Here is a 23,211-nt window from a genome sequence, read left to right on the forward strand (position 1 = left end):
TGTAGCGCCTTATAATCCGGTGCGCCTTATGTATGGAAGATATAGGACCAAAAATTATTTTTTGGGGGTGCGCCCTATAACCCGGTGCGCCCTATAGTGCGAAAAGATACGCTACTTTTAAAGGCAGTGTCTGAAACTCATGATAAAAATTTAGCGGACACCAGGGAAGACCACTCTAAAAAGTTGCCTCCCCCATTTTTCACAACTTGAAACACAATAAAGACGACTACCGTAAATTCCAGACTATAAGCCGCTACTTTTTTCCCTAACTTTCAACCCTGCGGCTTATTCAGTGATGCGGCCAATTTATGTAATTTTTCTAACGGCCGCCAGCGGCGCACGAGTGTTGCTACCCTTAACTGCCCTGTCAAAGCTATATTATTATTAAAGCTTTGAAAACTCTCTCAGTGTACCCTCTTTCTTTGTAAATATGTGTAACCCGTGTAAAATATGTATTTGCAACTGTATATTTTTGTAATGTAATTATTTGTATTTATTTTAGACACTTATTCTGATATGTTTTGCGGGTGAAAGAAAAATGAGGGGCGGAACAAACGCGGGGTGCCGGGTTTAAGTGGGGACCGCTAAAGGTGAGGGACAGACGAGGAAAGAAGAGGGGGTAAAAAGTTGGTTAAAGAAAAAGGAAGTTGCGTGAGTAAATATGTTCATCTGATATTTCTTCCCGCGATTGTAACTGAATATAAAGTACGCAGTCCAAAAACCATAGCCGGCAATATGAATGGAAAATGATACAGGTACTTAAGGTTTGATGCAGACCTGCAGAGTCCGGGTCCCATTGAAAGTAATCCAAGGAAAAAAAGTCTATATTTCCAAAGGTAAGGGTGGGAAAAATATACATCCACTATTGTCCGCTGCGTCCAAAAACACGTCTCACCTTTACTCCACTTCCCGTTAGCCCCCGTTGTTTTCGCCCCTTCTTTTTGATTCGCCCGTGGAAAACATATCAGAATAAGTCTCTAAAATAAATACATTTCAAAAATATACAGTTGCAAATACATATTATACATGGTTACACATATTTACAACGAAAGACTGTACACCGAGAGAGTTTTCAAAGCTTTAATAATAATAATATAACTTTCATCCCAAACCGTGACGTGACAGGTAGCAACACGCTCGCAAAACAGTAAACGGGTCTGTTAAAAAAATATACCGTTCTTGTAAAAATCATGGTAAACCATCCTCATCTTCCTTCTTATAACTGACGCCATCGAAGTCATCTTCCTCAGTATCAGAAAGAAACTTTGTCATATAGACGTCGTCCCACCCTCACTTATTCCAAAACACGCTGGCAACACGCTGGCAAAGTAAAGTTTACGTGCAATAGCTTTGTTTCCTTCTTTATCGGATTGCTCGATTGCTTTTAGCTTGAAAGCTGCGTCATGTGCCATTCTTTTTGCAATTTACATGATGAGGGTAAGTTTACGCTAATTTAATTTGTGCACAAGCTAAGAAGTTGCAGTCTTCCTCGGTGCATATATTCCACCGGTCTAAATCTTACCTTTTGTACTCAAGCGCCGCTGGTGGTTGTTAGAAAAATGACATAAATTGGCCGCATCACTGAATAAGCCGCAGGGTTGAACGTTTGGGGAAAAAAGTAGCGGCTTAGAGTCCGGAATTTACGGTATGTATATCCGTACATATTACATATGTGTCTAAAAAAGAATTTCTACCTAGTTTGTCTTAAATGAACCTCACTTGATTGATGACATCCTTATCAAGTGTCATTCATCTCCCTTTTCTAGCCCGACATGAGGCAGGTTTAATTTTAAGTGCCAGGCAGGAGAGTCGTCATATCGAAGCATCAGCAAACTCTTGACAGTGACGAGAAGAGAAAAAGACATGATTGACGAGGCCCGAGCGCAGGACGGCGCGGGACGCCATTCTCCCCTCCTCTCGTCTGGAGCATACGTCCGACCTTACGAGCACGGCTCGGCCCGGGGGGAACAACATCCGACAAGCGCATCTGGCAGGACGAGTCCACTGGATCTCCATGGAGACCTCTTTGCTAACAAGGTCAGATGTCCATCATTATTTTTGCATAGCTTGCTCGTAGATCGTTTGAGATGAAATACCTTGTACTTAAGTTTTCCTATCTCTTCCGGAATCAAGAAATACAGTGGAACCTCGGTTTTCGAACGCCTCTCGGTTCGAAAAAAACGGAGTCCGACCAGAAATTTCGAGAAATTCTTGCTTGGCTGTTCGGTCAAAAAATCGGAGTTCGAACGCCGGTAATGCGTGAGTGAGTACGCTAGGGTGCGATGCTGAGCGGCGTACGGGTGTAGATCGCTCTTTTCGTGACCGACTGTTATCACGTGTGGACGTGCTTCGTTTTGCTTTCGCTTTTAATATCGGTGAACGGAGTGTTTTAGCCCCTAATTATGCCTCCGAAGAAAGTCGGTGCAAGCAGCAAAGTTGCTACAGGTGAAAAAAGAAAAGTAGTGCGCACAACTATTGCATTTAAGAAAGAAATAATAGCAAAATATGAAGGAGGTGTGCGAGTGTCTGATCTTGCTAGGGAATACCCCACTGTCCATCCGCGCCTTCTGCTGACCACCACAAAGGTAAGAAATCCGATTCATAATTCTTTTCTTTATCCTTTTTTTTATTTTTACACGTTCATGTTAGCGTAATCTTCCGTACGGAAGATTACGATAACGCGAACGCACGATTAGCCTGGGTTAGCTTTATGTTTACGTTGAACATTCAAGGTAAACATTCAGGGTGATGGAACGGAGCCCAACTTTCAGGGTGTTGGAACGCAGCCCCCTTTCCAATGAACCGCTCACCAGTTGTTGTGGAGACCCGGGTGCTAAATGATTTGTAAACGACCTGATTTTTTTTATTTTTACACGTTCATGTCAGCGTAATCTTTCGTACGGAAGATTACGATAACGCGGAAGTACGGTTAACCTGGGTTAGCTTTATGTTTACCTTAAACATTCAAGGTAAACATTCAGTCTGTTGGAACGGATTAAAACGATTTACATTATTTTTAATGGGAAAAATGATTTCGGTGATCGAACAAATCGGTTTTCGAACAGGGTTCTGGAACGGATTATGGTCGAGAACCGAGGTTCCACTGTATATTGAACCCAAGCAAAGACATTGCTGATTACCTGTGACATTTTCTGGAGATATGTTCGGGATAGTTTCTGATTTTTAAAGGGAGGAATATCAAAAGTGCCTTGCTAAAGGGTAAATGAGATACAGAATGCAGGGCTTCTGTTTTAAACACCGAAGGGTTTAGTGCATTGGACTGACCAACTAAACATTATCCCAATCCAAGATTATTGGTATTAGTCAGCCTATGAGATTTGATATGAGCTACTACTGTAGTCCCTCGCTGCTTTGTAATTTGCAGGTTGAAATATATTCCGCGAGCCATTATCCCCAGATGCATATTGCTGCAAGCTGAAACCAGCAGGGTGCATTTTTGTTGGACCTGGCTGAGTTTTTTGCATTAAGTCCACCAAAAAGTGAACTGCACCTCTGTGGACCGCGCTCCGTTATCGTTATTCGCATATTGCTGAGTCTGGGGACCGGCAGTGTGCACTTTTTTTTGCCATTATTTACGTGTACAATAAGGTGCACTTCTGCGACATTGCTCCATTATCTCCAAACCTATATTCCTGGAAGTGGGGACCAGGAGGGCACAGAAGGCTAGTCTGACCTGCTTTAAGTTAAATGAACAGTTGTGGCCGCAATCCATTATCCTGTGTTGACCATTGCTGAGAGCAGGTGCCGGTAGAACACATTGTAAACCGCTTGAGGGAAAAGAAGTGGTCTTCTTCCTATTTTGGATAATTTCCAGCTTTATTGCCATGGTTATCATTTTTTTGCTTTTCCCTTTGTCATCACTGCAAGTAACAAATTAAAAATTGTTACACGAGATGTTGACGTGAATAAAAAGAGAGAAAGGGACGGATCTTAGCCAATAGAATATCAGGATTTTCATGATTACGTGACGGAACCAATAGCAGTCCAGCATTTTGGTTGATGTCGACCAATGACAGGCAGCTGTTGTAGATGAGTAAAGCAACTCATTAGCATACTCAAGAACACAATTGATTTTTAATTTTGTACATTTTTGTTGGTGTCATATAGTGGGGAAGATGTAGTAAGGTGAAAATATTATAAGCTAGGGACGCCGTATCCTGGGGGTTTTCTGTTACCATGTAGTTGCTAACGATTTGAAATTGTTATCGGTACTAAATCTAAAGCCCGTTTGTTTTTGTTTTTTTGCAGACAGGTTACCACGGTTGTGGCTAATGCGTGTTTTTCCCCCCAAAAAATGAAGGAATAAACGTTTCGTCTCTTGGCATGCTTCACAAGAGAATTCTGGGTATCTATTGATGCCTCTGTCTTCTTCGTGTTTCTTGAAATTCACACGCTTTGTTTCCATGGTTATGTTTTTGCTGTCCCTTTAGTATCACAGTGCGTCTTGAGGACCAAAGTTTAACAAATTCAAGTTTGTTACAATTGATTCATGAAATGAAGAAAATGGGAACCCTGGGGACGGAGACCGAATAGCACGTTGGCGTCTTCATGATGGTGTGACAAAACTAATTACCGTATTTTCCGCACTATAAGGCGCACCGGGTTATAGGGCGCACCCCGAAAAAATAGTTTTTGGTCCTATTTTTGACATACATAAGGCGCACCGGATTATAAGGCGCTACAATGGGAACGTCGACAAAACAGTCAGATGGTTCAGTCAAACGTGCGGATGAGGTGTCCGTACGATGTCACTCAAATGCATCATTCGGAAGGTTAAAGTCTTGGGATTCAAGAAATGCCAACCATTCCTTGGTTTCTATTTTATTTTTCGCTCGCAATTTTACTATGCATATGACAATAAACACTTGGAATTGAGTTTAATTTAAAAATAGACACTCCATTCCATCCATTATCTGCACCGCTTATCACAGAAACATCGAGTTCAGTCTGAAACAAGATACAGGGATAATATATAGCCGGAGTCGCTCACCGAAGGCGTTGTGTTCATAATAATGTGCAGCCAATGTCCTCTTATATCCGTGAGTGTAGTAAATCCAGGAGAATAAAATATTTACAAATACAGTATAGTAAAAAATGCATTCTGTATGCCGTCAACCACGTGCTATACACATTCATCTTTTTCGGCCAATTGCAGGCTTTGTTTTACCGTTTAAGCCAATGCCAGCCTGTAAATGATAAAAAGGATCCGCCCCTTGACTTCCGAATAACTTTAGCCAATAGTGATCGATTCAACTGATGATTGACACATATTTTTTGGCCAATTGCAGGCTTTGTTTTGCCGTTCAAGCCAATGCCAGCCTGTAAATGATAAAAAGGATCCGCCCCTTGACCTCCGAATAACTTTAGCCAATAGTGATCGATTCAAATGATGATTGACACATCTTTTTCGGCCAATTGCAGGCTTTGTTTTGCCGTTCAAGCCAATGCCAGCCTGTAAATGATAAAAAGGATCCGCCCCTTGACCTCCGAATTACTTTAGCCAATAGTGATCGATTCAAACGATGATTGACACATTGGTGAGCCAATGAAACGCCGGTAAATAAATCCCAGCATACACCGCGGACTACTTGGCGTTCGGGGGGAAATCTAGTCGGCGGCTGCAAGTTAGTTGGAAGACTTTGCGACTTAATGTTGATCCATAAATAAGGCGCACTGTATTATAAGGCGCATGGTCAGCTTTTGAAAAAAATAAAGGCTTTTAGGTGCGCCGTATAGTGCGGAAAATACGGTAATAGCAATTCAACATTATATATGATGTCGACCAATAGGGGACAGGGATTGTAGACACATAAGAAGCAACAGTTTTACGCAAAAACACCGCAAAGTTTGAATTTTGCACACATTTTTTTAGGTGATGGAGCGTGGGGAACATGCTGTAACCAGGGGCCGAAAAAATATCATATTCCACATCATAAACTTGAGACATGTAATAACATATAATATAATGTGATGATAAATCTGGGGAACTGCAGTTTTCACTCTCGTATTTTAGCACGCTTCACAAGACTGTTCAGAGTGCCCACTGATGCATGCGCCTTCCTTGTTTTTCTTGCTAGTCGCAAGCTTCGTTTCCATGGTTAACATGCTTTTGTTTCTTACTTTAGCATCACTGTGGGTCTTGTAGCCCATAGCTCAACCAATTCAATTGGTTATCAAATGAATAAAGAAAAAGGGAACCCTGGAGTTCAGCTCATATCATGTTGGCGGCTTTATGGTACTGTGACACAACTAACCAATAGCAATTCAGCACCTTATACGATGTCGACCAATAGAGGGCAAGCGTTGTAGAAACAAAAGAAGCAACAGACGTCCACAGTCTTGCGCAAGAACAACGCAAAGTTTGAATTTTGTACACATTTTCTTAATGACGTAGGGTGGGGAACATGGTTTGACCAGGGGCCAAAAAACATCGTATTCCACATCCTAAATTTGAAACGGGTCGTATCTCAGCACGCTTAACAAGACTCTTCAGAGTGCCTACTGATGCCTGCGCCTTCCTTGTTTTTCTTGCTAGTTGCACGCTTCGTTTCCATGGTTAACATGCTTCTCATCACTGTGGGTCTTGCAGGCCATACAGTGGCTTGCAAAACTGTTTGGCCCCCCTTAAACTCTGTGAACTTTTGCCACATTTCAGACTTCAAACATCAAGATATAAAACAACTTTCTTGTGAAGTAGCAACAACAAGTGGGACAGAATTATGAAGTGGAACACACTTCATTGGATATTTTAAACTTAAAAAAAAAAAAAAAAAAAAAAAAAAAGTGGGTGTGCAAAATTATTCAGCCCCAGTGAGCCACCTTTTGCTGCTATTACAGCTGCGAGTCGCTTGGGGTATGTCTCTATCAGTTTTGCACATCGAGAAACTGATATTTTTGCCCATTCCTCCTTGCAAAACCGCTCGAGCTCAGGGAGGTTGGATGGAAAGTGTTTGTGAACAGCAGTTGTCAGTTCTATCCACAGATTCTCAATCGATTGAGGTTTGGACTTTGACTTGGCCATTTTCTTGGCTGCATCTCTGATCAGTTTTCTCCTTGTATGAACTGAAAGTTTAGGGGGAAGGCCCGATCTAGATTTTCAGTGGACTGATACTCCTTCCATTTCAATATTGCTTGCACAGTACTCCTTGTGATGTTTAAAGCTTGAGAAATCTTTGTGTATCCAAATCCAGCTTTAAACATCTTCACAACAGTATCTCGGACATGCCTGGTGTGTTCCTCTTTCTTCTTGATGCTCTCTGCGCTTTAAACAGTCCTCCGAGACTATCATAGTGCAGGTGCATTTATACAGAGACTTGATTCCACACAGGTGGATTCCATTTATTATCGTTAGCCATTTAGATCAACATTGAATCATGGGAAATAGTCGCCTAGGGATAATGGATCTCACGCTAACTGCATTTCCTTTTAGGCTTACCAGAATCATCAAAGTTTAAATTTTGGGAGTTATGTACTGTAGATTTTCAGTGGACTGATACTCCTTCCATTTCAATATTGCTTGCACAGTGCTCCTTGTGATGTTTAAAGCTTGAGAAATCTTTGTGTATCCAAATCCAGCTTTAAACATCTTCACAACAGTATCTCGGACATGCCTGGTGTGTTCCTCTTTCTTCTTGATGCTCTCTGCGCTTTAAACAGTCCACCGAGACTATCATAGTGCAGGTGCATTTATACAGAGACTTGATTCCACACAGGTGGATTCCATTTATCACTGCTAGCCATTTAGATCAACATTGAATCATGGGAAATAGTCGCCTAGGGATAATGGATCTCACGCTAGCTGGATTTCCTTTTAGGCTTAAAGTTTAAATTTTTGGAGTTAGGTAGTATGATGTGGGACATACTTTAACCAGGGTCCGAGAAAAGATGGAATCCCGCAGCCTAGCGTGAAAAGATCGGGAATCTGTTGTAATCTCGTGGTTTCTAACGATCTGACATTGTTATCGCAAATAAATGTTAAACCTGTTTTCTCTGCAGACGAGAAAGCAGGAATTTCACTAATGCGCGAAACTACCAAAAAATAAATAAACGTGTCGTCTCTCGGCACGCTTCACGAGAGAATTCCGAGTGCCTAATGGGCTCCAAAGTGGGCCGGATGACGCTTTAATATGCTTGGGAGTCACACTAACGGATTGCAGCAATATCTAGCCACGCTAATAATCCTGGAGAATAAAAACAGAATGCGAAAAAAAAAACCTTATTTGCTTTTTCACTTGTGTTAGTAATGTTGATTTGGAGCTGCAGGAGAAAAGTTTCAGTCTGTTGTTTTTTTTTTTTTAATTAAAGGGACAGTGTTTATTATATGACCACTAGATGTCGCTGTATTGCAGGGGTATGCAAGCATTTTGAGTTGTGGGCCGCATGGGGGAAAAATTTGACCAAGGGACCGATCCAAGTTTTCCTCATGTGCATTTATGAATAAATATACATGCATCTAAATTTATTTTATTTGTTTGTAAATGGATTGTGAAAGGATAGTGGGATTGTGGACGCGTTCTTAAGGATGGGCTGGGCACCCGTATAATGCGGCAGGGGTAAACCAGTGAAAGCTGTCGGGCCCAAAATTTTTTTTTTTTTTTTTTTTTTGCTATTTATTTCCCTTTTGTTTTCTTTGTCATTGTATGTGTGTGTCTTGCTGTCGGTCACCCCTCTTGAGGGATATGACCAAGATAGATAGATAGATAGATAGATAGTAAATTGATTAGTTTCATCAAATTGGTGTTCAAACGCTGTGAATAGAAACAAAATCATGTATTAGGTCCTTGTTTTATCGATTTGCAACCCCAGTGGAAATGCTTAAATATAGGCTTAAAACACACTTCTATTCTATAGCTTATGAATTACCTATATTTCACATTAACATTATCTATGTATTATTTGTTATTTCAACATCCGTTGTAGCCTGGTCATCCTGGAAGGGGGATTACCTCATGGTTTCTTCATTTTTCTCATGTTGAGGTTTTTGAGTTTTTCCTTGCCCTCATGTAAGTTTTAGATCAGGGGGTAGTGTAATAATAGTCTGTGGTTTGCAATAATCTGTGGTTTGTGCAGCCCTTTGAGACTCCTTGTGATTAATGGAGTCACAAATAAACATGACTTGTTGTAATTCTGTAGTATTTTTGTAGTATTTGTGTACATTGCTTTACATAGTATTTTGTAGTATTAAATGAAAATGAAATGATATGCATTTATATAGCGCTTTTCAAGTCAATGACTTCCCAAAGCGCTTTACAGTGTGCTCCACATTTCCCAATAGCGGCCTTGCAGCCATGTAAGGCGCTAACCTGCTTATTGGGGGTATTAGGGGTTCAGTGTCTTACCCAAGGACACTTCGACATGTAACACGGACGAGCCGGGATTCGAACTGGGATCCCTTGATCCCAAGACGAGCGCTCTACCTCCTGAGCTACTATTTCTATAGTCGCATTTCTGTATTGTAGTATTACTGTCTGAATATTTTTGGAGCATTTGGGTCACATTTATTTTCCTTTTCAGGATTAAAGCAAATTAAAATATTGCATCCCGGTTTTTAAGCATTAAATTTGATATCTTATTTGGTAGTAATTGGTAGTATTTTGTAGTAGACACACTTAAAGTACAATGTGGACACGAATGAACATTCGTAGTACTACTATGTATTGTCATGATATTTTTACCATTTTTGATCAGCGGTCTGAATTAAAAAGCTCGATGGGCCGCAATTCACCAAATACAAGCTACGGTGACTCAAAGTGACCAAAAAGCACCATTTCTGTTTTTGCCGATCATTTCACGATTATTTTTGTTTTCTCGTTCCTGTAGCACGACCCTAGATCACAGGTTTCAAACATGCGGCCCGCGCGCCAGATCAGGCCCGCTAAATGATTGAATCCGTGAGACAACACACAGAGAAGCGCAAGATAAAAATAAGCTGCAGGTTGAAATATGTCATTTTGATGTTGCCAAATCCAGGTGCCTCTCACAAAGACACTGTATTTGTATTTATTTCTCTCTCTTTCTTTTCCACCCCTTTTCTCCGACTCTGTCTCTGTCTCTTTCACTCTGTGTCTCTCTTTTTCTCTTCCTTTGTTGCTCTTTGTCTCTTTCTCTGTGTCTTTTAACCTCTTTTGCTCTAACTTCCTTTTTTCCTTTTCTCTCTTTTCTCTTTCTCTCTTCATACCCTTCGCGCTTTCTTTTCTCTTTTCTCTCCTTCTGTCTTTCTAGTTCTCTTTGGATTTCTTTCTTCCTCTCCCTTCCTTTTCTTTCTCTCGTGACTTTTTATCTTTTGTTTCTCACGCTCTCTCCCTCTTTTTTTTTCTTTGTCCCGCCCTCTCTCCTTTTCCCTCTCTTATTCTCTTTTTCTTTCTCTTTAATCTACTAGTCCGGCCCCCGACAGAATGTTTGTTCTATCGTGTGGCCCCCGAGTTCAAATGAGTTTGACACCCCTGCTCTAGATAATGCTCATGTTACGTACAATGAATACAATTTTCTTGAGCTGTGAATATTTTAAAAACAATGTTAATATGATTATTAGTGTATTATTTCTTTATTATTTTCTCAATTTATATATCATTTAACTGAACTACATATGCTAAATAATACAGACTGTGCCTTTAAGTTTGCAGTGAATACATGCGGGCGCTCGGTAAATAATCCATCATTGACTCTGATTCAGATGTGTTTGATGCTGGGATGAAGGTGAAATATTTTCGGCATATTCTTATTGATTGCTCTTTTGACTGACAGATCCGGTTGAATTTTTGGGGGGCAAGGGGCTGATTATTTTTAGGTGACCTTATTGAAATATTGAACTGGAGGATGATGATCTCTAATGAAGGCTGGAGATCGCAGGGAGGAAGACTGAGCAATAAAATATAGAAATAGATAGATAGATACTTTATTCACACTTCCAGCAGTATCCTTGTGTTGAAAAATAAAATAATAAAATAGATATAGAATACCAAAATACCCAGTATTACGTTTTGCTATAGAGTATTTAAATAGTGCTACGGAAAATATATACTGTAATAAATATTGTGTAATATGCTAATATAGGGGTGGGGTTTAATGTGGGCATTTACTCCCCCGGGTGGAGTTAAAGAGCCAGATGGCATGAGGAAGAAATTATCTCCTCAGTCTGTCCGTGGAACAAGACTGTGACAGTATCACGAAATTATCTAAAGAAAAATAATGTTTCATATTGTTTTTAAAAGGTATTTTATTGATGCTTTTGGTGGAAGTTAGTAAATTGTTTGTGCTATATTGCGAAATGTTGTCTCTGTTTAACCCAATTATGTCTTTCATTTTTCAACACAATACTTCAATTTGTTTCATTTATCAGTTTGGAAGACACACAAACAATTGAAATAATATTTCTATATTTGTTAATATATTTTATACTTTTTTCTTAGTTTACATTTTTGTAGCAGTTTGTTTAATTTACTGGAACATTTTCAGGTCTGTCAAATCCTTCTGCTAATTTTGCATATTTTTCTTGGCATAACAAATATAAAAAAAAATGAAAAATTAAAAAAATTTTTTTTTTAATGAATATCAAAATATAGAATAATGTATATTTAACATATTTCTAATTTCTAATAAAAAATAAAATAGTATATTTTTACTAAAAGGAAATTAAAATCCGGAAACAAAGGAAACATAATAAATACTTCTTAGTTAAAATCTTTAAAATATAACAAATTACATTAACATATAATATTTACCATCGGCCAAATGAGATACTTTTCCACATATCAAGTTTTTTTTATACTTTTTTATTCAGAGATAATTTGAAAATATAATAAAATAATAAATATAATACAAATAATAAAGCATTACTACTTGAAAAGTTGGAAAGAGAGCAAAATGAGCTAAATATTTTTACAAAATTATTTTTACGCATTTCTGTGAAATCAAAAGCAATTCAGTAAAATAATCAAGATTTACAGCTCTAATAAATGTACTCCACAATGGAGACTTGTCATACCACAGAACACATAGACCATAGTTAGTTTTGCCAATGCTTTATTTTTTTTTCTTGCGGTGAAAAAATATCTAAAAAAATAAAAGAATAAATTAAATACACATTAAAAATAACATAAAAAATTATTTGTATTTTGTGAGTCAATTCTTATTAATGGCAATACTAAATAATCAATTATTTATTGTTGCACATTATACAGTGTTCATTTTACCTGTGAAAAGTGATGGGTCCCGGGGACTCGCATGCTCAAAAATCTATGGGTCCCAACAGAGATCTATGGGTCCCCCAAATTTAGTGTTATCGAGTTTGAAATTGTAAATCAGTGACAAATATGTAATATAAATCTATATATTCATTCAGTTTTAATCATCGCAGTTTATTGGTAATACAAATCAGTTATCTCTTCAAGATTTTTCAGTTCACAACAATATTGTAAATTATACAAAATAATATTGCTGAAATAATTATGTAAATCTATATTTTCATTCAGTTTTAATCATCACAGTTAATTGGTAATACAAAGCAGTTATCGCTTCAGATTTTTCAGTTCACAATATTGTACATTATACAAAATACTGAAAATACTGCCATCCACTTAACTATCTTTAGCAGTGAAAGCATGGCCAAGTCTTCTTTTTGATGTCGTATCTGTTCATACTTGTCTCTCTCTTCCTGCACCAACAGAATTTCCATAGCTAATTTGTGGTTTTCATTGTCATTGTGCCGATTCAATGTGCTTTTCTGAAAGTTCGTATTGCAAAATGATTTATGCAATCCAGTTTTTTTGTCACGCTGGGTACACGCATCACAGAACATGCAGCCTCCATTATCGTCCTCCTCATAGCATAACCAGGAATATAATTAAGTCAATTTTGGCAGAAAAGTCCTTTTCTTTCTAGGAGTATTCTTTTATTTTCTTTCGTCGAATCGTTCGCTTCAACGCACGTGTTTTCCTTGCCTCCGCGATCTTCTGATGAATTTCTCCACTGTTTTTTCGTGCCGAAATTATTGCCGTTGTTATCACTTTCTGCATTATGTTTCGACTTATTACTGGACACTGAAGAAATAATTCAATTTTGTGTTGATTTTTCACCTTAACTCGACGACAAGCACCACAACAATGACGTAATCTCGAAGCAACAAGATCTCGTTGGCCGAGAAAACTCAAACCGCGAGACCAAAACAACAATGGCGGATCTGCCTAACGAAAAGTTTGGACGTTGATTCGACACTATGCGTCCCTAGCAGAAATGATGCGTCTAGGACGCAGGGATGCGGGTAAACGAGAACACGGTATATACATATATATATATATATATATATATATATATATATATATATATATATATATATATAGATATATAGATAAATGATTACACACAGTAGCTGAAAATGTCTTTCAGGTCCAATAGATCATTTGCCATGGTACAAAGAATCAATACAAATCAAGAAAGTAGATTTTCTTTTTCCAAAGATTTACCAACCAATAGCTGCTAACGAACATTTAAGGCCCCTCACGTTGACGTTTGAAAGCACTCATGAGAATAACGTCACGTGACGATAAATGAACGGGGCCGACCTGAAAGTGATTGATGATGCGCACGGCAAAGATACATGACCTCAGCCCCACGTCTGATAATTTATGAGCAAGCTCGTTTCATTATCCTGCGTCTTAATTTTGGCTTCATAACTCTTTGACGTATGAATCGTATTTCGCGATTGACGATTACGCACGGCCGTGGCAGATGTTAGCGAGTGCGGCTAACTATCTACCTGTGACACCGATTTTGTCACTGTCATCCGTCCAATTTACATGACCTGACAATTAAGCTAATAAGTAGAAATGGCGCTGTCCAGAGTGGATTTAATGGCCGCCGGGAGAAGAAGGGAATGCTAAGTGCCCTTGAGCTAAAGGTTCATTGTAATTGGAACTACCGTAGTCCCCTGTTTGCCGCAATTTCTTAAATACAGCCCCCTATTTTTCAACATGCGCTCTGCCAGCCCCGGCCCACGGCGATAGTTGACCAGGGATAATGGATAACATCTGCATGGGTGCTCTTCATTTTAGATGCAAAGAACAGAAATAAAGAGCCGCCCTGCATGACACAAATTCGCTGTCGCTAAACCTGTTCTCAGCAGTACTTGACTGGGGATAATGGATTGCAGTCAAAGCAGTGCAGTTCATTTTAGGCGGGCCGCAAAGGCAAACTTAAGTGGCCCGACCCCCCAAAAAATGTGCTCTTCTGGCCCCTGTTCTCAGCAATAGTTGATGGGCATAATGGTTTGCAGCCAAAACATTGTATTTTTAGGCAGGACACAATTGCACACTTTAGGGGCCTGAACCCAAATATATATATATATATATATATATATATATATATATATATATATATATATATTTTTTTTTTTTTTTTTCTTTAAAACCGCTCGACCGACCTCTGATCTCGGCAATAGTCAACCAGGGATAGTGGACATATTTGTCAAATTTCATTTTAGGCTGGCCACAGTGGAACACTCCCTGATAAAGCTGTCTTCTGGCTGTCCCTTCTTGCATGGATTGAGAATAATAGATCAAGGCCGCGAGGGTGCAGTAGATTTTGGGAGGAAATACTGTACCAGCAAAAAAATAGGTGCCGGTAAAAAGTGCGTTCTGACGGTCCCTGCTTGCAGCAATATGCGATCAGGGATAAATGATTGCTGCCATTTGGGTACTGTTCGTTTTAGGCGGGAAGAACAGAAAAAACAGCCACACTGCTTACACGAATTTGCTCTCATGGCCCCAGCTCTGGGAAATCGTCACCTAGGGATAATGGATCTCATCCTAACTGCATTTCCTTTTATGCTTACCACAACAGCAGACTTCTCAAAAGAAGTGCGTTCGGTAGGTTCCTTACTGACAGCAATACGGAATTGTGGATAATGGAATCAATTAGTACAAGGGCAGTTCATTTTAGGCGGAAATAACAGGGAAAAAAGAGCCGCCAGGCCCCCCAAAAAAGGTAGCTCTTCCATTCCCCATTCTAAGCCATATGGCCTTGGAGATAGTGGATGGTGGTCGCACTAGTACAGTTCATTTAAGGGGATATTACAGTAAAGGGAAAATGTATGCTCTGTTCACCCCCCACTTGCAGCAACAGTTGAATGTAGCCGCACGAGTGCAGTTCATTACACACTGAAATAACTGCAAAAAAAGGCCCTTCAAAGAACGAAAAGCGGAGTAGCAAGGTGTTACAGTACTTCATATAAGCAACAAGGACTAAAGATGGGGCAACACGGCGGAGCAGTGGTTAGCGCGTGTGAGGCACAGTTCTGAGATAATGAGATCGAATCCTCCTGTGTGGAGTTTGCATGTTCTCCCTGTGCTTGCATGGGTTTACTCTGGGCACTCCGGTTTCCTCCCACATTCCTAAAACATGCATGTTAGGTCAATTGCCCGGTCCAAATTGTCCCTAGGTGTGAACGCGCGAGCGAATTGTCTGTCCCTGTGTGCCCTGCGACTGGCTGGCAACCAGTTCAGGGTGTCCCTGAAGGTACCAATATAAGGTATTATCAGAAACAGCAGCTTTCCTCTAGTGGTGGCTTCTGCAAATATAAATTAAATGTCTCATCTCATCTCATTAGCTGCACCGCTTATCCTCAGTAGGGTCACGGGGGTGCTGGAGCCCATCCCAGCAATCATCGGGCAGTGGGCAGGGGACACCCTGAACTGGTTGCCAGCTAATCGCAGGGCACACAGGGACAGACAACTCACTCATTTACACCTAGGGACAATTTGGACCGGCCAATCCACCTGAAATGCATGTCTGGAATGTGGGAGGAAACCGGAGTGCCCGGAGGAAACCCACGCAAGCACGGGGAGAACATACAAACTCCGCACAGGAAGTCCGGTAGCTGGATTTTAACCCACACAGGAGTTTCCCAAGACCTTAGAACTGTGCCGCACACGCGCTAACCACTGCTCCGCCATGCTGCCTGAATTAAATGTATGAAACGAAAATTACAAGAATCACGTCCTTCAACGGGGCAGCACGGCGGCGCAGTGGTTAGCACATGTGCGGCACAGTTCATGTCTTGGGAACCGCCTGCGTGGGTTCAAATCCAGCTCCAGACATCCTGTGCGGAGTTTGTATGTTCTCCCCGTGCATGCGTGGGTTTCCTCCGGGCACCCCGGTTTCCTCCCACATTCCAAAAACATGCATTTCAGGTGAATTGGCCGGTCCAAATTGTCCCTAGGTGTGAATGAGCGAGTGAGTTGTCTGTCCCCGTGTGCCCTGCGATTGGCTGGCAACCAGTTCAGGGTGTCCCCTGCCCACTGCCCGATGATTGCTGGGATGGGCTCCAGCACCCCCGCGACCCTACTGAGGATAAGCGGTGTAGCTAATGAGATGAGATGAGACGTCCTTCAACGTCCGTCAAAATGTTAATTTAAATTCGAGCTTGCTTCAGAACGAGCTCCAATTTGACTGGACGGGATGCAACATATGGCATCGACGGCAAGCGAGTGGCCACAGATGCCGAAATTACATTTGGCTTAATTAAACCAATGAATGACATAATTACATGACACAGCCGCACGCCGTGCTAGCATGCGCCATTGGAAACGATAGCAACGGAGCTGCCAAATATACACAAAAAAATGTGTTCATCAACCGGTGGGGACGTGGCGCTAACACAGCGTGAACTTCCCACTCCCTTCGAAAGAAGCTTCTCCAGTGATGAACGATCGCATTCATTTTCATTTTATTGTCATTAATCTGCCTCGATAAAATCCCGGGCTGTCTTCAAAGTAAAAGTCGACAGAAAGGCCCATGTTAGTCTGGTCCGATTTGTCCAATCAGGTCGGCAATTTTATAAAGATAATGTACACATGGGCTTAAAAAACCCAGTATTGGGGGTGGTCAAGCATCCCCCAAAATAAAAGCACTATTAACAGTCTTTACTTTTATGATATTAAAATGAGCAAAAAAAAAGAACTCTGAATAAATATATCTCATTATATCCTTATTAGGGTCGCGGGGGGCTAGAGCCCATCTCAGCCATCTCCGGGCAGTGGGTAGGGGACACCCTGAACGTATTTTTGTCAAGACTCGGAACAGGAAGAGAACCCAAATGCGTGACGTTTCTCACACAAGCTTTTATTTTAAGGGAAGTGGGGCAGTCCTGCACATTAACCCAAACTCTCGTTGATCATTGGGTGGAAGACGTAAGGCAGCAGTCTGGCGTGGAATGACAGGAAGCCAGAGGCCGACGAGATCGATACCAATTTTTCGAGCAGATATCGGACAGATGGAGCGATACCGGACAGGACGGAAAATGACTGGATTGATATTAAAACTGGATATCGAAATCAAACAGGACAAACTAAACTGGAACAAAAACTGGATATCGATATTAAACAGGACAAAATAGACGGGAACAATACAAGACAGGAAACACAGGCAGGGAACCGAACAGTCAAAACCCATGTCTTGCGGGGCAGAGGTTCGTTGGTGGACTGAAAAAGGGTGAGTGAGAGCACTAAGGTTAAATAGAAGGGAAGCCAATTTGTCAACGAGCCGCAGCTGACGCCACCCGGGCGGGGCCAATTGGGCGCCATGGCAACCGTGACAAATTTATTAGAAAAACAAGTTGAAAACATTTCCAAGATAGGAAATCCATTACTCCCATTGTTTACTTTGACGGAAAAAATCTATCTACTAAAATAATACTGAACAAATGTATGTACAGAAATTATATAGCAGTAAAAAAAAAAATATATATATATATATATATTTTATTTTTCACAATTTTCACAACTTATCATACATTGAGAAAAATATCACTCAATTTATTTGATGTAAATTTTTGTTTAACCATATTCAAATCATCAAAAATCTAAATAAAAATGTGTTTTTATTCATTCATATTTTGGTAAGTATGTTTATGTTTGGAAAAAAAATGTAATTAATAAATGCTTCATTTGAAAAACAAGTTCAAAATATCAGAAATCATGAGAAATACTACTGTAATTTTTTGGGGGGATTGATAAACAATATATTCAGATCGTGTTTCTGTGGTGCAGTGATTAGCACATTTGCCTAACATGTGAAAGGTCCCTGGTTCGAGACTGGGTTGAAAGTTATATTATTATCATTAAAGCTTTGAAAACTCTCTCGGTGTACCGTCTTTCTTTGTAAATATGTGTAACCGTGTATAATATGTATTTTCAACTGTATATTTTTGTAATGTATTCATTTCAGACACTTATTCTGATATGTTTTGCACGGGCGAATACAAAAGAAGGGGCGAAACAAACGCGGGGTGACGGGAAGTGTGGACCGGTAAAGGTGAGTGTTTGTGGACGCGGCGGACAATAGTGGATATATATTTTTCCCACCCTTACCTTTGCAAATATACACTTTTTTTCCTTGGATTACTTTCAACGGGACCTGGACTCTGCAGGTTTGCATCAAACCTTAAGTCCCGGTATCATTTTCCGTTCATTTTCCCGGCTGTGATTTTTGGAATGTGTACTTTTATGAAGGACATTCAGTTTCAATCGCGGGACTTAAAGTCGGGTTTGGGTTAATTTTGTGTTCGTGTTACATTTTTTTAATGTGGGCTCATGCGCTTATTTACACGTGCGGCTTGTGTAAGTACAAAATCGGTTTTCCTCTTAAAACGTGGTGGGTGCGGCTTATAATCAGGTGGGCTCTATAGTCCGGAATTTACAGTGATTAAGTTACATTGGGTTATTTTTACATTAAGAAAAGAAAGAAAAGTCATTAATCTGTCTTTTACTCTGTTTCTGTTTTCCAAACTCACCCTAACATTAATTATTCTATTAAAAAAGATTTCCATTTTTGTCCCCGATCATTCCCGCAATCTGCTTTTAGCGTCAATATATAGAAAACTCGAAGGTGACTCGGGGGCCCTAACAAAAAAATCGTATTCCGTTGCAAAGTGCCCCTCGATATAAACGCCCTTCCGGAGCAAACTTCTGGCAGCTTTTCGTGCATTCTGTCCCCATCAAATAAACATGGCGTCCTTTTTAAAAGCTTGTACGCAAAAACGAGCCCGGATCAAATATTCAAGACGCTCTCGCCGGCGGCGGCGCTCAAATACCTTCTAAGTGCAGCACTTTACTGGCGGCATCCTAGCTCAAATCCGATCGTGTTGTCTGGCTGGTAAGCCCGTGGCGCTTTGTGTCCGATCCACAAGATCGCACCGCATTTTAGAGGTGGCCGATGCGGGAATTTGGGCACAGAATCAAGTAACTACACGGTAGTATAAATCGCAGGGTTGGGTAGGGTTACTTTAACTGAATTACTTTTAATTACTTTCTGGTTACTCCAATACCAAATATGCTAATAAAAGACAAAAGAAACTAAATATGAATAAAATGATGACTCACAACACGTGGTAAGCTTTCTCTCCTGGCTTTGATCACTTTGATCTCCCGAAAAACTAACATAAAATGCGACAGAAACAAAATGAAAATCAATCCAATCGGCTTGCCAACATCATTTTTGCCGTTCCATGTATTCCGTTACTCCCCAAGCCTGCACAAAATGTAGTCATTTTATTCATATTTAGTTTCCTTTGTCTTTTTTTTAGCATATTTGGTATTGGAGTAATCCAAAAGTAATTGAAAGTAATCCAGTTAAAGTAACCCTACCCAACCCTGGGAACGGATTAGCAAGTTTACATTCAAATTGTGTCTCTACTTAAAATAATAATAATTGTATTGCCTACATCTCTTGAGGAGGTTGATTACCTAAAATTGAGCATGCGTGTCACCCAAAAATGTGTTTATGTACATTTGTAGTGTTCAGGGTTCCAACGGCTGCTTGAAATCCTTATAATTCTTGAATTTTAATGTTGTGATTTTAAATATTAAACTAGACAATTCCCGCGGCAATTGTAAGAGTTGTGATTTATCCGGAAGATGATCCCGGCATGTATATATAACCCCGGTTGTTAGCATTATGAGTTAGCATAAAGTTTTTTATGTTTCTGTCTTTTTTTACTTCCTTCTGTGGGGGGACTCCCCCCCCCCCCCTTACAGCACTTGGCAATGTAGTCGTGCCTTGCTGAAGCACTCACAACTAAAAAACTCTTGAGTTTTGGGTGAATTGATTGTAAATGCTTAACATTGTTGCACTGTTTCTCAACAAGTCAGCTTAAAAATTACGCTAACACTGCTCTCTGGCATTGCTTTGCCACTGCATATCTTCTTCCCTCGTGATTAACAGCAGCTGGCATTAGTTTGTACGACATTGTCCTATTTCCTCCAATAGGTTGCGCCTAAAAGGAACGGTGCATGCTAAAGCTAAACAGCTAAACTATGAAATGTGTCTTAATGCAAGAATTCCGAATCAATTATGGACATTTATTATGGGCCATGCAAAACAATGAGGTAGCGTTTCCCCAGTGATAAATTGTAATGGGAAGAACTTCCTGCAACTGAAAATGTAAGATACATATTCATTTTTACCCAGCACCTATATAGGAATGGAAAGATAGGTCTCAAAAACAATTGTATTCACAATGTACTAAAAACCATATGTCTTGATAAATGCATGAACGGTTGGTTCGTCGGTTGGATCCTTTAACAACTAGGGGCACATTTTCCTGTGGTGTGTCTTTTGCAAGTACAACCTGGTGGTGCCCATCCTTCTCTATGCCAACATATGTTTACGAAAGATTAAAAATCGCCATAAAAATGGTCCCGTTCTGTAGTTGGAAAAAATAGGAAGCATAGTGTGGAGTGAACCTATTTGCCTTTGTCATTATAATATAATTAATCCTCTCATCTGCCTGGCAGGCATGATGCAGCAGCAGGCCAGGTAGGGATAGGGGTTAAAAGTTACCCCCTCAGGCATAAACTTTGTGAGTGGCTGAGCATGTTGGATAACAGGGAGAATGATTTCGCTATCTACATAGAGACACGAAACTTGCTGGAGGAGCATATCATCCATTTCAGCATAGTATCGATCCAATACAAGCACTTGCTTAGTATCTATCAAATCGATATTTGGATCCCCAGATGCCGGACAGAGCAGCTGTGAGGCAGTTGCCCTCGGTTCCCCGGTTTCCTTAATTGCGACGGAGGCTAAGTCATCCCCGAGCCGCCAGTCCTCGTCCGGGTCAGGCGAGATCCCCGGTACTCGTCCTTGACCGAAGAGGTGCTCGAGAGGTCTCGCGGGTGATCAATCAAAACTCGGGCCGTCATCATTACCGCTAGGGAATGGTCTCCATGTGCCAGGCACTTAGCCTTTACGTTTTCAGTCTTTTAGACCAGTGGTTCTCAACTGGTCTGACTTCAAAACCCACCATTCCACCCTAATTACAAGCTGCAACCCAAACAGTAAACCTGTCCACTTCTCAAATGTATCCAGTGAAGGGATTGTGCAATTTAGAGTATTCTATACTACTATATTTTGACCTTCAAAAAACCCCCAGCAAAACCCAAAATGACTTAGAGTACCGTTTATTCTCGCATATAAGCCCACATCCCATAAAGCAATCCCCTAAAACTGCGTTGAAATAGCCAAATGCTAAAACCAACTCAAAATATTAGTAACGCATGCACCTAAACATTGATTGTATTTAATTATCTAATTATTAAAGATCAATACACTGTTAAAAAACTAAAAATATAATATTTTTAAACTATTTACTGTACCTTACACCGGCACTTTAATGGCAGACTCTCCATGCACCATTTTTGCATTTGTTTTCTTCATTGTATCGATCATTGTTGTCACTTTTTTCCCACTTGTCCTTCCCCTTATAACTTACTTATTGCATACCCATTGATATGGGCGGAAAAAGGAAATAAAACCAACAAAATTACAATCAAATGAGATGTGGTCCCTCTCAAATGCGCCGTTGGACTGAACAGGGAGAAACGATAGAGCATTAGCGCCATCTTTTGTTAAGAGGTATAATCAAACCTCTCTTCTACGCATTATTTTGTCCAAAACAAAGGCCCACGACCAACTAAAACGGGTCCGTAGCCCACTTTTGGGTCCCAGCCCACCAGATAAGAAACACTGCTTCAGGCTGTCGACTGCCGTTTGGAGCTATGTTAACCCTAGTGTCATCTAATGCGATCGTGGGACTCTTGGTTGCTTCTCTGATTAGTTTCTCTTCTTGTTTGAGCCAAATTTTTAGAGGGATGGCCAGGTCTTGGTAAGTTTGCAGTAGTTATATGCACTCTCCATTTTTATATTATTGCTCGAACATTACTCCGGGAGATGTGCCAATTTTATAAAAAATGATTGTATCTCAATCCTGCTTTGAACTTTTCCACAACTTTATACCGGAACTGCCTGTCCTTTGCACATCTGTTCTCCTCTGCACTATCGTACTCCAGTGTTATTGTTATTGTATAGTGACTTGTTTACCTGACTGCCCATTTTGCACATCTGGTTAGCTGCTCCTCTTGCACTCTTTGCACTACTGTATAATACTATACATAGCTATAATTAGTATATTATTAGTACTTCAATACTCCAACTCAATACAACATTTGATTTATATATGCACATTCAAGGAAACTGTGCGGGTCAGATGCATCGACATCTCGTTCTGTATACACGTGTACAAGAATGACAATAAAGTATATCTGAATCTGAATCTGGTGTGTACTATGGTTCTTATAGTGTTTGAACTAAGACTGAATGACACACGGGTGCCCTCTGTCATTTAGGTCAACATTGGATCATTCAGAAGTCATCAGGGATCTTCTGGAGTCAGTTGGCTCAGCTGAGAGAATAGGGGGCAACACTTAATTTCCAGTTTTTTTGTTGTAAATATAATAAAAAATGTTTCATTTGGTTCCACTTTCCGGTTATTTTCTGCAATATTTCCTCGAATGGGCTGCAGATTCCGGAGGCGTGTTTACCATCCGGAGAAAGGAGTGTGTGGACAAAATGGCAATTTCTCCTAGCTAATTAGCACAGACGGCCCACTGGCTCCGAATGGACCGTATCCAGCCTGCACCTTTATTCGTATTGAAGGATTATCGACGGAAAACGGCTCTATACTCCTGCCGATTGAAGAGGGAGTTCAGTGGTTACCCGGTGCTCTGACCCTGCTGCTCCATGTAATGATCGGGATTATAATTATAGCACGCGTGTGAATAACCCAGTGTTCTCGTTTGCCTCCGTCCTAGACGCATCATTTTTGCCGGGGACGCATAGTCTCAAATCAACAAGCGTCCC

At 40.4% G+C, this 23,211-nt stretch overlaps 1 long non-coding RNA gene across 1 annotated transcript in view; it reads left to right on the plus strand.

The window, feature by feature from the left end:
* Nucleotides 1-22,830, plus strand: part of LOC148360151 (uncharacterized) — a 33,233-nt gene extending 10,403 nt beyond the window's left edge. The window contains exons 2-3 of the long non-coding RNA XR_015851432.1: nt 1,767-2,037; nt 22,698-22,830. This is a non-coding gene — a long non-coding RNA (uncharacterized LOC148360151). The remainder of the gene's footprint in view (nt 1-1,766; nt 2,038-22,697) is intronic.
* The last annotated feature ends 381 nt before the right edge of the window (nt 22,831-23,211 follow it).

Source organism: Urocampus carinirostris, chromosome 9 (genome assembly GCF_059441175.1).
Source record: "Urocampus carinirostris isolate Australia breed hairy pipefish chromosome 9, RoL_Ucar_1.0, whole genome shotgun sequence".
NCBI classification, from domain to species: Eukaryota; Metazoa; Chordata; class Actinopteri; order Syngnathiformes; family Syngnathidae; genus Urocampus; species Urocampus carinirostris.